General features: G+C 39.1%; 1 long non-coding RNA gene and 1 other non-coding gene across 2 annotated transcripts in view; both read right to left on the bottom strand.

The window, feature by feature from the left end:
- The window catches only part of LOC139702311 (uncharacterized), a 56,692-nt gene that overhangs the window by 8,587 nt on the left and 34,412 nt on the right, over positions 1 to 13,693 (bottom strand). The gene's annotated exons all lie outside the window — the stretch shown is intronic.
- Trnav-cac (transfer RNA valine (anticodon CAC)) lies at positions 8,654 to 8,727 on the bottom strand. Its single transcript has one exon. It is a non-coding gene; the product is annotated as a tRNA-Val (tRNA).

Here is a 13,693-nt window from a genome sequence, read left to right as displayed (position 1 = left end):
ATATCTTATTTCCTATGGGAAAAGACATTAATGCTTTGGAAGAAGACAGTCCATGACTAGATTTTAGAAGTTTGAGTGAACCTTAAATTTCAGTGTTTAAAATTTATGGCATGATTAACTCTGGTTGGTAGTGGAATTATGGATTATTCTTATTCTTTTTTATATATATTTGTATTTTCCAAGTTTTCTAAAACAACTATGTGTTATTTTAATATCATAAAAACCCTAATTTTTAATAAAAGAGTAAATTATGTTTATAAAAAGTTTGAGTAAAAATGTGGTTGTTGCAGGGGATAGGGGAGCTGTCTTTTTTCTTTTTTTTTTTGGTATAGGGGATTGAACTCAGGGGCACTTGACCTCTGAGCCACACCCCCAGCCCAATTTTGTATTTTATTTAGAGACAGGGTCCCACTGAGTTGCTTAGTGCCTCACTTTTGCTGAGTCTGGCCTTGAACTCATAACCTCCTGCCTCAGCCTCCCGAGCCACTGGGATTATAAGCATGGGCCTCTGCGCTCAGCCAGGGGAGGTGTCTTAAGAGCAGGTAAGTCTTCCAGGTGACAATAGTTGGATTCAGTTTGGCAGATTCTGCTCCAGCCATCAGGCACGTTTTCACTCAATGGCTTTAAAACATATCTAAAAGACTAGAATGCTGGCATGAAGGGAAAAAAAAAGCCATGTTTCTAAAACCATTCTAACACTTACCAAAATGAACAAAGAAAAATAACATTACAGAAGAAGATAACATCTACATGAAACTAAGAGCCCCAACTTCAAGGAACAAACACTGAAAAACACGAAGTCCAGTTTCAATTAAACTGAAAGATGAGGCCTCAGAACATGGCAGCACTTCTGCTCTGGATCGTGGTGTGGGTGGTGGTGATGAGAAGTGCAAATCCAAAGGGCATTTGAAGTATGACCAGATTGAGAGTTGACCAGATTCTGAGGAAGGCAAAGGCCCTTCAATTTGACCCTGAATTATTTTATTAGATTCAGAACAGACATAATAAGATATAGACTCACATAGTGTTTCGTATCAACAAACATTCAGGTTTTATTTCCTTCCACCTAAACCCGAGGGAAGAGAAAAAGGAAGAAAAGATCAAGATAGAAGATCTGCCATCACATGGCTTCTGATCACCCGTGTCCAGGACAGCTGGGTCCTCAGCCCTATTCTGGACTGTGTTCTCTGATACATACAAGCAAAGAAATAAAATGCAAGTGGGAACAGGAGTAGCACAGGCTTGGGGGGCTTTTTGAGCCTGACTGCATACCCATCTATGACAATTTTTGCATTTCCATTTCTTTGCTACAAGTGCTTTCAATTGGTTTGATCAACTTAATGGTATTTCATACATATTAGTGTGCTGGTTTGTGGCACCCTGTCATTGGTAAGAGATGGCTTTCTACCATTTTTTTTAATTGGTAAAAATGAGCATCCAGTTCATTTTTATTATGTCCTGGATTCTAGCCTGCCACCATTGTCAACATGCCCTACATTTTTCTTGATGTGAAGCACAATCTGGAGAATATTTCCTAAAACAACTCTTAAAAAAAAAAAAATTTGGAAAAGAGCACAGTGCTGACTTGGCTATTTTGTGAAGTCATTATAACCAGACAACTTCTATTTTATTTTATTGGTACCAGGGATTTGAGCCCAGGGATGCTTAACCACTGAGCCACATTCCCATCCCCTTTTGTATTTTATTTTGAGACAAGGTCTTGCTAAGTTGTTTAGGGCCTTCCTAAGTTGCTGAGGCTGGCTTTTAACTTGTGATCCTCCTGCCTCAGCATCCCAAGCCACTGGGATAACAGGTGTGTACCACTGCATGCAGCTGATTTTTTAATGTATATATTGCACTCGTATTAACAGTTTGTTTATTCACTGAATACCATCCTGGACCCATAGCCAAGAAGTCCACCAGGTTTTAGCTCCATAATCATTTTAGGAATATTCTGAGAAGGGCAAACATAAATAAGAAAATGAATAATGTTTTTCAAGGGAAAAAACTCAACATGCAGAGGAAATGGGTGTAATCTCAATGCTCAGGTTTCCTCTCAGAGTAGGTATGGTGTTGATATAGGATTTTTGTCGCCTGAGAACTCTCACTGGCATGTCTGGCCTGGAGTTGAAGGCATACAAAAGGGTGTAATCTATTAGAGTGAAGCCTGATCTCTATAACAAACCCAGAGGCACAGCGGCTTTTGGATAAGGTATATTTACCTGGTTACAGTTCAGAATAGTGGAGGAGCCACTCTCCACATGGTCAGGTCAGGCCTGTTTCCTTCCATATTGTTGCTATGCCTAGATCACTGTCATTTGTTTTGTTGAAGCAAAGCTGTCATGTGGAAATCTCATCTGGTAAGCAGGGAAAAGGACCTATGTCCAATGTCTTAAGGCCCACTATTGGAAATGCCACACATCCATTTTTCTTGTATTTCATTGGCAAAACCTTGGTCACCTGGTCACATCTGATTGCAAAAGACTCACAAATGTGTCTTTTTTTATGCACCTATAGCTATTATTATATGAGAACAAAGACAGGGTCACACTAAGTTATTTAGATCCTTCATCTTTTCTTCGTTTTCCCCTTCCCTCAGGTTTAGGTGGAAGGAAATAAAACCTGAATGTTTACCGATATGAAACACTATGAGTCTATATCCTATTATGCCTGTTCTAAATCTAATTAAATAGTTCAAGGTCAAATTAAAGGGGCCTTGCCTTCCTCAGAATCTAGTCCTTGGTGGACAACAGGGGAGTCTGTCCTATTGAGGGTGGAGACCTCCTTTAGAGAAATTGAAAATTAATAATTGCTGAGATAATCCATGCCAATTATTAGGAGTGACTAATGAAAAATTCATTAGACAGACAAATTAGCATAAGATGTAGGATTGAACTAACTAGCCCCTACACAACAGCATTAGTGCAGGAAAAAAGCAAAAAACTTCAATTCTAACCAGTATTCTTAAGGAGAAGAGAAAATTGGTATGAAAAAGAAGAAATTGTAGCACAACGTTTGGGGTTTAGAAGGGGAAAAGTATATAAATTATTAGAGGAACAATAAAAAAAGAATAGTTTCAGGGGCTGGGGTTGTGGCTTAGTGGTAAAGCGCTCACCTAGTATGTGTGAGGCACTGGGTTCAATCCTCAGAACTACATAAAAATAAATAAAAATAAAGGCATTGTGTCCACCTACAATTAAAAAATATATATTAATAAAAAAAGAATAGTTTCAGATAATAAATATCTAGTAATTATAAATAATAGAAAATTTTGATTCTGAAAATATGTTTGAATGGATAATTCAAAGTCCCATCCTAAATTATAACTAGATCTCATTGTTATTTTTTTTTAAGTTTTAGTTGTAGATGGGCACTATACCTTTTTTATTTTTATGTGATGCTGAGGATTGAACCCAGTGCCTCACATACTAGGCCTATATCTCATCATTATTAAGACAGACTTTTTAATGTATGGCTGTGCTTGCTAGAAAATAAGGGAAATTGAATTTGCACTTTTCTCACAATAAGTTGAATCTACAAAATCCAACTGACCTTCCTGCTGAAATAATGTAAAAAAAATAAAAGATAAAAATTATTTTTTCAAAATCTTAAATATGTTGATAAGTCAGCAAAATTGATGCCTCAAATAAATGCAGGAACATGAGAATTTAAATGGGACACTTGCTTTTCAGATAAAGGGTATTTGTAGAACTGGGTCCCTCAGTGGTGTGTGTGCCTGTGAGCACACCCACACAGGCATGTGTGAGTGAATGGTATTTATCCCAGAAATATGAGGTAGTTTAACATTGGAAAGCCTATAGTTATAATTATTTACCACACTAACAGATTAAAGGAGAAAAATATATGATCATCTGAGCTGTAGAAAGACCCTTTGATACAACTCAGCGACTACTTATGACTATAAAACAAAAACAAACCCCAGACCCTCCTCACACTGGGAGTGGTGGTGCACATCTGAAATCTCAGCTGCTCGGGAGCCTGAGGCAGGAGGATCACAAGTTTGAGACCAGACTCCTTAGTGAGGACTTATCTCAAAGTAAAAAAAGAGCTGGGGATGTAGCTTAGTGGTAGAGCATTTGCTTAGCATGCATGAGGCCCTGGCTTAACTCCACAGTATCTCAAAACAAACAAAAACTTCTAGCCAGGAGAAATAGGAAGAATCTTTATTTTTTTAAATTTATTTTTTTGTACTGGGGATTGAACCCAGCACACTCTACCACTAAGCTACTTCCCCAGTGCGCCCCCCCCCCCCACCGTTTTTCTTGGGACAGGGTCTCACTAAGTTATTTAGGTCCTCACTAAGTTGCTGAGGCTGACCCTGAACATGTGATTCTCCTGCCTCAGCCTCCTGAGTCGCTGGGATTACAGAAGTACATCATCATGCTGGGCTTCAAACATCATTCTTAATGGGGAATGTTAGAAGCATACTCTATAACGTTTCTAGGGTAAAGATACTCTTCATTATTGCATTTATTAATATGTAGTGAGATCCTTGCTTGTGCAATGTAATGCAAACTTGGAAAACATGAAATGATAGTACCAATATTCACAGATTACATAATCATTTTCATGGCAGTATATCAATGCAAATGATTATTAAATGATATATTTAAAATATATTTAAGTGACACTAAATTTATGGGTATTTTCAAATAATAAATTAACGTAATGCTATGTTAACTGTTAGGATAAGCGACACATTGAAATTTAAATGGTATATTAAAATTCATGGAAAATAGGTCACTTTTAGTATAATTAATCTCAATAAAAAGGTATTGGCTTAACAAAAGGTTTAAAAGGGAGAGACATCAACAGGTATTTCATGTCCTGGAAACACAGGGAAAGATGCTCAGGAAGGAGAACAAGGGCAATGGAAATCAAAGGGAACTGTCACTTCACACCATCCGCAATGCAACATTTTTAGAATCAGTGTATCAAGTCTTGCTGAGGATGCTGAGCAATAGAAGCTCTACTTGAGCTCAGCTGGTGAGAGAATCAGACCATTTTGGGAAACATTTTGGCATTACCTAGTATATGTGATGAAGCACACACCCTATAATGCAGTGAATTCATCCCCAGGGATGTGCCCTAGAAAAATTCCTGCCTAAGTGTGCACCAAGGGACAATTATTCAGATAGAGATGTCATAGCAAAAACCTGCAAACAATGGAATGTCCATACAGAGTAATGAAGTATCCCACGACTGAACACGTAGATGAATTAAACTTCTTTTCATCAACGTGTATGAAGTTTGCTAAAACAGTGTTGAGTGAAACTAAAAAGAACCAATTTAAAAAAAAAAAGAATAATGTTGAGTGGAAAATGCAGATTGCAGAAGAAAATTCCACAGTGTATTATTTAGATAATATTTTTAAAAACCAGGATGTAGCAGTCCAGTGTGGCCTGGGGTGTGAGAACCAGAGCAGGGTAAGGAGGGGAACCTACATGGGGACTGCCAGGCTCTGAGGAGAATGTCCCTCTGGCAGAATGACCTGGCCAGGGGTCCGAGCATGGGCAGAGTGAGACAGAGCAGCTGTGTGAGGAGGATGTGGTGGAGATTTTCATCCATGAAAGATGGATCAAATACGTGGATATATGGCAAATGATGGGAGCCAGATTTCTCACTATGGGATATAGAATTTAGAGATATGGAAAGGTAAAAACTATAATGAACTCTGGTGTTGCATTAGAACTGAACACATCTATGTAGACTTAGGGTCTTCAATGTATAGAGATAGAGGTAATGTATAGAGATAGAAATACTGGTAAAATAAGTTGGTGTGCATACATTCACATATTCTTTAGTAATATCCCTCCATGTCCCCCCCGCCCCCCCCCCGGCCACTGTATCATGGGTGGCTTAAAACCAATGTAAATTTATTTTCTTATTGTCCTGGAGAACTGAATCTGAAATTGAGATGCTGGCAGGGGCTATGCCCTCTCTGAAGGCTCTAGGAGATGATGTTCCTTGTGTCTTCTTGGCTTCTCCTGGTGTTGCCAGAATCCTTGATGTTTCTTGGCTTGTAGAAGCATCACTCCTATCTCTGCCTCCATCATCGTGTGTTTCATGTCCCTGTGTCCTCCCATGACCTTCTCATAAGGAGATCCATCCACTGGATTTACAGCTGACCCTAATCCCGTATGACCTCATCTTTACTTGATTACAAAACACTGTTTCCAAATACAGTAAACCCTCCTATAAGCAGTGTGGCTGGCTTCCTTCCTTCCTTCCTTCCTTCCTTCCTTCCTTCCTTCCTTCACTTCCTTTCTGGCATAGGGGATTGAACACAGGTGTGCCTAACCACTGAGCCACATCCACAGCCCTTTTTAATACTTTCTTTAGAGACAGAGTCTCACCAAATTGCTTAGGGCCTCACTAAGTGGCTTTGAACTCATGATTGTTCTGTCTCAGCCCCCTGAGCTGCTGGGATTACAGACATATGCCACCACACCTGGCAGCAGTGTGACTTTCTGCATTCCGTTATCCTTGGCTAACCACAGTCCAAAAATATTAAAAGGGAAATTCTAGAAATAAATAATTTAAGTAACTCTTTGTTATTGTTGTTTAGAGACAGGATCTCACTAAGTTTCCCCAGGCGGGCCCCAAACTTCTGGGCTCAAGTGACCCTTCTGCCTCAGCCTCCCAAGTAGCTGGGACTACAGGCGTGTCCCACTACACCTAGCTTCAAGTGACTCAGGTAGTAGGGTAACACTGCCTCATTTCATCTCCTCGCAAAGGCATAGGATCCTCGCACATCATCACAAGAAAAAAAGGGCTGAGTATAGTAAGATATTTTGAGGGGTTGGGGATGTAACTTGGTGGTGGAGTGTTTGTGAGGCCCTGGGTTCAACTCCAGTTCCACACACACACACACATAAAGGTATTTTGAGAGAAAGAAAGAACATTTGCACAGTTTTTATTATAATATCATATATTATTATAATTGTTTTGTTATTATTATTGTTATTAATCTCTTACTGTGCCTAACTTAGGAATTAAACTTTGTTATATATGCATAGGGAAAGAAAGACATAGTCTGTATAGGGTTTATGACTAGTTTCAGACATCCCCTGTGGATAAGGGGGGACTACCATAATGTCACATGCAGGGGAATGGGAGTTAGAATCTCAACATGTTTCAGGGGGACATAATTCAACTCATAATAACACCATTAATAATGAAGACTCCTAGCATCCAGATCTTGCCTCCTAAATATCAATCTCTACAAAAAAAAATGGTAAGCAGGCCTCCTTGGGAAAATGGCTGACTTACTTCACATTAGGGAAAATATAAGATAAGCCTGGAAAATCATGTCAAGGTGGAAAATAAGGATATGCTCAAGGAAAGATAGGGACTTGGCAAAATATCACAGAAGCCAGCTCTACAACTTGAGTTTCAAAATAAATCGTGATAGCAAGGCATTACTCCATTGAAAAAAATAAGAAATCAGGAGTTCCTATGAATATAAATGTTAATAAATTCATGGTTTGATAAAGTACAGGGTATTTTCATGGTTTTACAGTACCCTTGGGGGGAACAGTAGGGATGTAGCTCAGTGAAAGAGCATTTGCCTAACATGTGCAAAGACCTGGGTCCCATGCCTTGTGCTGTAATCAATCAATGAAGAAACAAAAAATAAAGCCCCCTACCATGTACACAAAGTACTTACTAATTATGATGGGGAGAGAGTAACCTTACAGTGGAGAACTCTGGCTGAACCAGCTTGATCAAGTGATCTAAGAGAACCTCATCATTAATGGGTCAAATCTAAATTATGGGCCATGATAGGGTGCTGAGGCAATGGACAGAATCTCTTCAATATTCCTGTCTAAGGCCCATAATATGAATTCAGTGATGAAGAAACATGAGACACACAAAATCTGTGGGACAGTCTTCAAAACTATTGGCCTTTAATTTTCTAAATTGTCAAGGTTGTGAAAGTCAAGAAAAGACAAAGGAAATGTTCCAGACCAAAACTGACAAAAGAAATGTGAAAAGTAAATGTGGTCCATGATCCTGAACAGGACTATTTTGCTATGGAGAACTAACTCCACAGGGACAACCAGTGAAATGAACAAATCTGAGGATTAGAGACAGGGATGAGGGAACAATGCCAGTTTTCTGATTTTGATTTGCTTTTCTGTGCTTGTGACTCAAAAGTTAATTATTTGTTGTTGTTTTTGGTGGTATTGGAACTAGAACCCAGGGCCTCCTGAGCTCTATCACTGAGCAATGTCCCCAACACCCGAAATTGATTTTTTCAAAACCAACATGTTCATACCCAGCAAGTTAAAATTTCAAAATACCATTTATACTGCATGCAATATGCAAGGAAACATATAATAAAATATAAGCAGTACTTCTTTGGAGGAAAACACAAAACTAAACAGGAATAAATGTTATTCGGTTTAGGAATATATGCATTGCCTGATACAACTAATAAGAAGAAAGTGCAGAAGCAATATACACCAAATTCAGGATCACGGTCACGCCTGGGCAGGAAAAAGTGGTATGATGAGAACTCACTGGGGACTTTGGAGAGCAGATAAGATTTCATTCCTTGCACTAGCTGATTACAAAGTTGTTAGTGAATTTTATACTTTATACCTATATATTAAGGCTAATTTTTTTGTGTGTGATGCTGGGGATTGAACCCAGGGCCTTATGCATGTGAGGCAGACACTCTACCAACTGAGTTATATCCCCAGCCCCTAGTCTACTTCTTCTGGTATATCAAATATTTCATAGTAAAAAAGAAAAATACACTTATTGCATTTCTGTTAGAAAAATGAACTATGTGTGTACAAGTAACGATGTAAAATTATATATATTCTACTAATAAAATGCAAGGAGAAGGACTAGGAAGATACCCACTAACATGAACAGACCATCTTACGCAAATGTGTATTGTTCAAAGGTCACATTTTATGGAGTTACTGACTAAGGAAGATGAGAAGGAAACCAATAGGGCCACTCTGTGGAAACTAGGAGCTGTGGGACTATGGGAAATAGCCAGAGTGGAGTTTGGTAGCAGCTTAGAGAACCTAGGACAGAATAGGAAGGCCAGGCCAGCAGTGCAGAGATGGAAGACGAGGGTGTCTGACAGTCAAAAAAACACCTGCAATATCTGATACTTCGCACCCCCTGTAAGTCTTCAAATTCTCTCACAAGTAGCATCTTAAATTGTGTGTGTTTTTTAAAAGTCAGGGTGAAGCCAGAAGAGGTGGCACATGCCTATAATCCCAGCGACTCAGGAGGCTGATGCAGGAGGATTGAGAGTTCAAAGCCAGCCTCAGCAACTAAGTGAGACACTAAGCAACTCAGTAAGACCCTGTCTCTAAATAAAATACAAAATAGGGCTGGGGATGTGGCTCAGTGGTCAAGTGCCTCTGAGTTCAATCCTTGTTTGTTTGTTTCTTAATGTAAAAGTTTGAAATTTTCATCAAAAATTTTTATCAAAAAATTCATCTAGGGCTGGGTCTTTTATAGCTCAGGGGCAGAGCACTTGCTTAGCATGTGTGAGGCACTGGGTTTGATCTTTAGTACCACATAAAAATGAAACAAATAAAGGCATCTGTTCATTTATAACTACAAAAAAATTTTTTTAATTCATCTAAAGTTTGATTTTTATTATTCTCTTTGTATTTATTTATTTAAATTTATTTTTGACATTTCAGGAGTCAAAAAAAAAAAAAAAAAAAAAAAGCAGTGTCTTGGGCCTCCTTTGTCTTCTGAGCAGTTTTCAATAGGATTTTTCTTTTTTTCATTTGGTATTGCTTTTCATTGTTTAAATTTGACTCTTACCATGCACTGGGATTTTCTTTAAAAATTACAATGTTGGGGCTGGGGATGTGGCTCAAGCGGTAGCGCGCTCGCCTGGCATGCGTGCGGCCCGGGTTCGATCTTCAGCACCACATACAAACAAAGATGTTGTATCCGCTGAAAACTACAAAATAAATATTAAAAAATTCTCTCTCTCTCTCTCTTTAAAAAAAAAATACAATGTAAGGGTTGGGGATATAGCTCCACGACAGAGCACTTGGGTGGCATGTTAGAGGCCCTGGGTTCCGTGTCCAGCAGCAGCAGCAACAAATCAATAATCATGTTGGATAGGGAAGATTTAGTGAATATATCTTACTGTCTCCTTTTGGAAATGATTTAAGGCACGTTCTAGGCTCTAATGCCAGGATTTCCAACCAGTTGGTTAGGCCTCAGCACCAGTAGCTGTACTGCTACCTCTTCAGAGTAGGCAGTCTGTGCTCTTGTGGAAGAACTCACAACAGCTACAAACTGAGTGTGTGCAGCAGTTTGTTAAGGTTTCTTTTAACCTGGAGGGTCTTCAGTGAGGATAAATAGGGGAGATGAGTATTTGTAGGGTGTATTAATCAGGGTTGTCCAGAGAAGCAGAACTAACAGGTGTGTGTGTGTGTGTGTGTGCACGCGTGCGCATATATGCATAACCTTACTCTTAAAATTTGAAATCCAAAATGCTCCAAAATCTGAAAGTTTTTGAGCTCTGACATAACTCCCATAACTCCACAAGCGGAAAATTTTACATAGTGAAATTTTGTTTTATGTATAAAATTCTTTTAAATTTTGCACAAAATTAACTTCAGCCTATGTGTAGAAGATGCATATGAGGGACTGGGGTTGTGACTCAGCAGTAGAGCACCCACCTAGTGCGTGTGAGGCGCTGGGTTCGATCCTCAGCACCACATATGAATTAAAAAAAAGAGATGCATATGAAACATAAAATGAATTTCAGGTTTAGACTTGGGTCCCATACCCAAAATTGTGTTACATGTATGCAAATATTCCAAAATCTGAAAAAAATAAAAAAGATCTGAAATTGGAAACACTTCTGGATAAGGAATTCTTAACTTCTACGTGCATACATATTATGTATGTGTGTCTTGTGTATGTTTGTGTGTGTCTATATATGAACAGAGAGTTGCAGTTTGACCAAAGGCTGTCTGCTGGCAGAATTCTTTCTTGCTTGGAAAAGTCCATATTTTACATAGGAAGACCTTCAACCAATTGGACAAAGCCCACCTACACTATGGAGCATCTTCTGCTTTACTCAAAGTCTGCTGATTTCAATGTTAATCTCATAATTTCAATGTCAATCTCATGTGCATGTAAATATGTACATACATGCATATAAGTTGAGAATTTTTTATCCAAAATGCTTGGGACTAGAAGTGTTTCAGATTTCAGAATGTTTTTCAGATTTTGGAATATTTGCACACAAATAATGAGATATCTTGGGTATGGGACCCAAGTCTAAGCAAGAAATTCATAGATGCTTACAGAAACACCTAGAATAATGTTTGATCAAATAGGTGCCTTGGTCCATACAAGTTGATGTAAAATTAAGTATCAAGTATGTTCTGGATGAGCCGCTGGGATTACAACAGGGCTGTATTCTTTAGCTTTGTGTTACAGGTTTTAAGTATGCAGCCTAGCAGCAAGTATTTGCTCAATTGATCATTGTTAACTGGATTTTTAAAACTTGATTTTTCTCCTACAAAGCTTGTTTATTATAGAAGATTTATATTTTCTTCCAGTTTTAAAAATATATATGTATTCTAAAATATTTTTTTAGGGCTTGGGATGTGGCTCAGCGGTAGAGTGCTCGCCCCCCATGTGGGAGACCCTAGGTTCGATCCTCAGCACCACATAAAAAAAAAAATAGTGAATGAGTAGAATATTTTTTTTAATTGTAGTTGGACACAATGCCTTTATTCTATTTATTTATTTTCATGTGATGCTGAGGATCGAACCCAGGGCCTTGCACATGCTAGGCAAGTGCTCTACCACTAAGCCACAACTCCAGCCCCTTAAAATATATTTTTATTTGTTCTAATTAGTTATACATGACAGTAGAATGCATTTTTTTTGGGGGGGGTACTGGGATTGAACTCAGGGACACTCAACCACTGAGCCACATACCCAGCCCTATTTTGTATTTTATTTTGAGACAGGGTCTCACTGAGTTGCTTAGTGCCTCGCCATTGCTGAGGCTGGCTTTGAACTCGAGATCCTCCTGCCTCACTTAGCCTCCCAAGCCACTGGGACTACAGGTGTGCACCACTGCACCTGGCAGTAGAATGAATTTTGACACATCATACATAAATGGAATATAACTTCTCATTTGTCTGGTTTTACATGATGTGGAGTTATACAGGTCACATACTCATATTGCACAAAGGGTAATAATATCCAATTCATTCTACTATCATTCCTACCCCCATACCCCCACCTTTATTCCCCTCTGTCTAGTCCAAAATTCCTCTATTCTTACTCCCCCATTGTGAATTAGCATCTGCATATCAGAGAAAACATCTGGCCTTTGGTTCTTTGGGATTGGCTTATTTCACTTTTTTTTTTAGCTTAATATTCTCCAGTTCCATTTATTTACCAGCAATTGCCATAATTTCATTCTTCTTTAAGGCTCAGTAATATTCCATTGTTTATATATACTAAAGTTTATCCATTCATCTACTGAAGGGCACCTAGGTTGGTTCCATAGTTTACAAATTGAGGTGCTATAAACATTGATGTGGCTGTATCACTCTGGTATGCTGATTTTAAGTCCTTTGGGTATATGATGAGGAGTAGGGTGACTGGGTCAAATGGTGGTTTTATTCCAAGTTTTATTAGGAATCTCTGTTTTCCATAGTGGTTGTACCAATCTGTAGTCCCACCAGCAATGTATAAGTGTACCTTTTCCCCCCACATCCTTGCCAACATTTACTGTTGCTTTTAATCAAAACTACATTGAGATTCCATCTCGCTCCAGTCAGAATGGCAATCTTCCAGTTTTTAATGCATGCACACATGTAATTATTCTGTGCATGTAGTTCTCCTCACACATTTTCCCTATAATTGTATCTCATTACTTCCCCCCACCACAGTACTGGGAATTGAACCCAGGGCCTCTAGCATGCTAGACAGGCACCCTACCACAGAGTAACACCCCTAGCACTTTTTATTTTGAGACAGGGTGTTTGTTATGTTTTTGTTATTTGGTACTGGGGATTGAACCGGGGATGTTTACCACTGAGCTACACCCTCACCCCTTCGTATTTTTTTATTTTGAGACAGGGTCTTACTAATACCCAGGCTGGCCTTGAACTTTCGATCCTCCTGCCTCAGCCTCTAGAGTAGCTGTGATTACAGGTGTGTGACCATTACCAGGCCAGGCTTCTCTAATCTTTTCACAGATTTATACCCCAACCCTTTGGCCAGCATTTTACATTCAAAAGAGAATCTGCATCTCAATGGTTAAGATAAGTGCTATATAAAACTTTCTTTAGATTTCGTAGATCCCAGACATCTGACGACCTTTGTACCACCCCTTCTCAGTCTTCATGGGGGGGGGCGCGGGGGGGGGGGGGGGGCGGTGCTGGGGATGTGGCTTAGTGGCAGAGTGCTTGCCCAGCATTCATGGGCCCCTGAGTCCATCCCCAGCACAACATACACCAAAGCAAGTCCATTGCTGTGAGCTTTAACTTGCAGAAAAATCATGTCTATTTTAAGAAAATGCAGGAACTAATCCTCAGGAGGTCAAGGTCCACTGTGATGTGGCACTCAGGTCAGAGAAAAACACACAAAAAAACAAAGGAGAGACATGCTCTGGATGACGAAAACCATGCTCAACATGTATCAT

Source organism: Marmota flaviventris, chromosome 17, assembly GCF_047511675.1.
Source record: "Marmota flaviventris isolate mMarFla1 chromosome 17, mMarFla1.hap1, whole genome shotgun sequence".
NCBI classification, from domain to species: domain Eukaryota; kingdom Metazoa; phylum Chordata; class Mammalia; order Rodentia; family Sciuridae; genus Marmota; species Marmota flaviventris.
Note: the sequence above shows the minus strand (reverse complement) of the source record. Positions and strands in the feature narration are given on the sequence as shown.